The sequence below is a fragment of the Oryzias latipes genome, chromosome 6 (genome assembly GCF_053564925.1).
Source record: "Oryzias latipes strain Hd-rR chromosome 6, Olatipes_Hd-rR_3.1".
NCBI lineage: Eukaryota > Metazoa > Chordata > Actinopteri > Beloniformes > Adrianichthyidae > Oryzias > Oryzias latipes.
This window is the reverse complement of record NC_136242.1, coordinates 31,529,655-31,534,664: the sequence shown is the minus strand read 5'-3', so window position 1 is coordinate 31,534,664 and position 5,010 is coordinate 31,529,655. Positions and strand designations below refer to the sequence as shown.

Sequence of the window (5,010 nt, the reverse complement as noted above, 5' to 3'; positions counted from 1 at the left end):
GTTATCCAGCCACACAGTTTTGAGCCAGATGCCAACTCCAGCGAGGAAAAGCATGGTGGAGTTCCTACCCCTCTGACTACTTCCTATTGCATTTGAAGCTGTAGTGGTGTCTGAAAGTGTTTTTTTTAAAGAGGAGCCATGTAGACACTTAGAACGGGCTATCCCTTCACCAGTCGGGGGATCTGCGTTGTTATGCAGAGGACAAACACATTTTTTTCACAAGGGTGTGCTCTGGAGCACAGAAGTTTACACTTAAACCTAGGTATTGCGTTGTTGCATGACATTTTAAAGTTATAAAAGTAATGTTCTGCATTTTCCAAACTCTGGCGGCTTCGCGCTAACATACCTCACCAGTGACTATTGATGACACACCATCAAGGGGTGGTAACGTCCAAATTGAAAGACACGGTTTTTTCCTCATCTAGTCATGATTTCCGAGCGAGGCGAACCCAGGTGCTGGAACCCAGAATGAGGACAGGTAATTGCAGGTAAGAATGATTTATTATTTCTCCAGAAATGGTTATGATTTTGGTGTGGCGAGGTCCGGAGCAGCGAAGGGCTTGTGGTGTGGCTGGAGGTACAAACGCGGTCGGCATAATCCAAGTGGTCTTCCGGTTCTTCAAGACTGTAAGGTAGTAGGTCCACACTGACGTGACTCGTGGGGAAGAATTCCTGAGTTAGGAGAATAGAATTAGAGCCAGAACTTGATGCAAGACAAAGTATCTTAGAACTAGACAAATAAGACTAGTCACCATAGTGGGCAACGAACTGGCGTCAAATGGTGGAGCTGGGTTTCCTTTGGAGCTGAGAGGGTGATGAGATGAGTGACGACAGCCGGTGGTAGATAGGAGAGGAGCAGCTGCAGGAGGGGGAGGAGTCTGACAGAGGCACCATGACACATCTCTCCGATTGACGGAATAAACGGGTGGGGAAAGGCTGTAGGGAAGGAGGGAAGTGATACGGATTTGGCCCAAGACGTACATCGATTTAGTCGTCTGCAAGTCAGAAAGGAGCAGAGTATCGGGAGCGTGTGGCCCGCCCAAAGCTCGTTCTCAAAAAGCAATTTTTGCCTCTGCTGCTGATTCACAACAATATGAGAAGAAATCAGAAGAACCCCACAAGCACATGTAAAACACAATTTTGACCAAAGTGGATCTTTAATGAGGTAAAAGGTTAAAGTCATTGTCATCACATCCTTCTATAGTTCCTTCAAGGATGGGAATCCCTACCAAAATGGACAATTATTTTGATTTTGATTCAGTTCTCAATTGATTTGATTTTAATTTTAGAAAGTTTTGATTCAAAAGCAGTTAGATTTGATTCGGAAAAAAACATTTCCATCATTTGAATTGAACAAATGTGAAACTTTCTTTCTTAAAATAATGAATTCTTTACCCAAAAAATTAAATAAAAAACAAGAAATTTCCCTTTTTTGAGTAATTTGATGCTAATTGTTTATTTTATTTTGAAACACAGTGGCTCATATCAACTTTTAGTCAAATCTGTGAATAATGTATAATCATGTGACTTAATAAGTGTCACATCTTCTCAGATTAAGATGTTTCTTCCGGCCCACTGCAGAAATGATTGAACTGTTCTTTAACTTTGTTTCATTAGCTTATTTTCCACCTGTGTTTTTTCACTCTGTGTGGCGAATGAACCTCTGTGGGATCGTATGTGTTAGAGTGAAGTCACACTCACTTAGTGAGCTAACACCAATTTTCCAGCAGCTCTAATTGCCTGTTGCAGATGAACCGTCTCCCCTCTCTTTGGTCCTTCTGGCACGTCCTCCAACAAAAGAGCTGTCAAAGAAACTTCTGCCGATGACATGAGCTTGAGGTGTGTCTGAAGCCTGCTGTGGGGAGACTCTATGAAAGGTGAACGTGCGACTTTGTCGTCCTCTGATCTGTTTGCAGCATCTCCAACACAATGCTCTAGAGAAGGAAAATCTGCACTATCTGCCAATTAAATAGAAAGCAATCCAGGATAGCATACTGCTGTCCACCTGCTTCACCGCACGCTGCCAGATGGCCTTCAGAGCAGTGCAATCAAAGGACATGATTGCCCCAAGCCAACCACCTAGCTGGGGGGGAAAAGCCCCAAGAGCTGGAGACGGATGACATCGTCTATCATCATTATCCCTAAAAAGAGTCTGAAAAACACAACATAATTGTGTCTCTATTGTTCCAAAAATGACAAACTTAGATGCTAGTATCTGACCTTTAACACACACTTACACCAGCACATAGAAATGGTAAATGGTGTAAACTTGTGTAGCACTTTTCTATCTTTCTTCTAAGGCCCAAAGCCCTTTGAAGTCACAGACCCATTCACCCATTCTTACACTGATGACGGCTCCACTGCCAAACACTGGCACCAACCTTCCAATGAAGTTCAGTGTCTTGCCCAAGGACATTTAAACACCTTGGCGTGTAAGACGGGTGTGTCATCTCTATTTTGAACGGTGCAACAGCTCTGTGAAGGAATCTGTTTTCTCCTCAAGCTTTTTTTCCAAATCTTCTCATCTGAGCTGTTTCCAGAATATCTGAACTCTCGTGCCAAGATGTGATGAATTTCAAGGTCTTGCACTGAAGGTTTCCTAAAAATGCAGCAGGGTAGTAGCACTCAATTTTAGGATTTTTTTCCTCAGATATAGTCTGTTTGATAACCCTGAGAAAGGTGTGCTGCTCTCAGGTAAAATGGGCTGAGAGAGAGCTGACTCAGTTTCAAAGATCTTCAAAATGTTTTTGTAGACACTCATTAAGAGTGTGGGTATAAAATTGGTATTTACAGTAAATGTTTCATTATGAATAGTTTGTTTGTGACCATCCACGGGTAAAAAAAGAAGTACTTAAACATTTTAATAGTCAGTGTTTTGACCTTAAGGCCCTCTCCGTCAGAAAAATGTTACAAGATCTTTCAAATGAAAAAAACACAATTTTCCTCTGTGTGTCTTCAAAGCTTTTTAAATATCTTCAAATGATGGATTTTGTTAAGGAAATCTATGTGAACACCTTCCATATTTCAGCACCAGAGAGCAAATGCATCATTTTGGTTGTAATTCTTGTTTTAGTAGATGTGCAAAAATGATTTTACTTGAAAACCTTCAAAATGTTATATTTGACTTTTTGTTGTTGTGTTGCAGCAATGTGGATGACATTCTCTGTTATTACTTGCAACGTTTTTTGTTAAAAAAAACAACGATATGAAGTGCTAAATTGTTTACGTTTTATGTGGGTATTTATAGGTTGTGGATGCTGGTTTTATAGTTTACAACCTAACTGTACATGAAATCATCAAATGCTTTTCAAATCTGAGTGGTTTGGTTTGAAACTCAGATGTAAATTTGATGCTCTAACTTGTGTTTTTAATGTGTTTCTTTTTGAATGAAAGTTTGGAGTTTAATGTTAATCTGTGAAAAGTCAGTTAAGTAGAAAATACAGGACAAAAAAATCTAAAATAATCCTCAGATATCCGTTGAAATCCTTCAAACAGAAAAGGAGAAAAAGGTTGTTTTCCTCCTGGTTTCCTCTGTTCTCCCCTGAGCTGCATGCGTCTGATGCAGCAGCTGATCTGTTCAGAAACGGCCGAGAAAAAACTCTGCAAACATTTCGCACGTTACATTCCACAACTGAACAGTCATAGTTCCGAGTCTGCACGAAGGGGGCACGTCCAGGAAACCGCGTTTGACACTCAGCCCGGTGACCGACGTTTGGGGCGTCGCCCAAAGCCTCAGACCAATCGGAGTTCACTATCAAACTTTGTAAACAACTCTTACGCACTGATTTTTAAAGCCCATTTACTGCCCTCACCTCCACGGTGCTGCGCCGGACCGGGCCACAGACACGCCGGTGAGTCACCGGGACGCTTCGGTTGAAGCTGCGTGCTGTTTTGTGCGTGTTTTGAGCGTGTTTTGGCCGGCGCGCGCGAGTTCGCGGGACTCCATGTCGGACTGGAGGCGAAAAACAGCTGGTTTCGCCCTTTCTTGTTGGAACAAGTGAGGGCGCGCTTCGGAGGGGATGCAGCGGCGGAGGAAGACGCGGCGTACTCTTTCGGTACACCGTGTTCATTTGGGACGAAGCAAAAAAGATGCGTTGGTCTGAGCCTAGTGACGGCTGTCTCCAGTGGACAGACACGCGTGTCCCATTAGAGCTGACGGCCTCCGTGGTATTTTCTTAATACGGAATTAGAAAGTGAAATATCAAGCACTTTGCTGCTTTTTGTGTGGTTTTGATATCATTAAAAGCATTATAAGTACATTAAAAGTACATTAAAAGTGGAGCAGGTTGGAGTCTGACAGATTAACAAGTCTTCTGGTGATTTTCTTGGTAATTGGAGCGGACTAATGACAGAGCGCAGTTCATTGAAAAACGCGCAGCATTTGCTCCCAGACAGACTGTTATTAGGGGGCTTTCACAGCCTCTGGATGTGTCAGAGTGCTGATAATAAAACGGTATCAAAAGCTGCTTACTTTGGGGCAACTTTAGGTTTCACAGGAGAGAATCAGACTGTTCACTCGGCAGGTATATTTCTGTATATAAGTGTTCAATTATGTGTTAAAAGCCCCCAGTTATGCGTGGCACCTGTTAATGACAGCCATTTCCTAAATTTCAAATGAGTCAGTCACTTCTTTGGTGCTACTTAATGCGTCTTGTGCCATTACTGGGTCTCTCCAGACTGCGCCGTGCGTCTCTGGTGGCGCAGAGGGCGCACTGCCGTGTTTCTGTTGCGCAGTTTGTCTGAGGACTCTGTCTGCTGCAGGCTACACAAGGCTCGTCTCTGAGCGGATGTGGGCACAGCATTTCGTTGAGGAACATCTGTACGCTCTGCGCTCCCACAGCACGCCCACCCCCAGCTGAAGGAGGGCTGAGGGGGAGGGAAGAGCTTCCTGTCACACAATGGCTGAGAAACTGAAAGCTTTGGTGCAGACAGGGGCGCTGCACCGGGGGTCCCAAGCATAAAAGCACAGGGGGCTCTTGTGATTTGTGTTTGTCCCTTTACAGAGTATGA

The 5,010-nt window shown here is 43.5% G+C and overlaps 1 long non-coding RNA gene across 1 annotated transcript; it reads right to left on the bottom strand.

Annotated features, from left to right (window-relative positions):
* Positions 1-482: 482 nt before the first annotated feature.
* Positions 483-1,855, bottom strand: LOC105354272 (uncharacterized). The gene is made up of 3 exons (XR_002290338.3): positions 1,702-1,855; positions 753-936; positions 483-672 (listed from the first exon to the last, which is right to left on the bottom strand). It is a non-coding gene; the product is annotated as an uncharacterized LOC105354272 (long non-coding RNA).
* Positions 1,856-5,010: the final 3,155 nt, after the last annotated feature.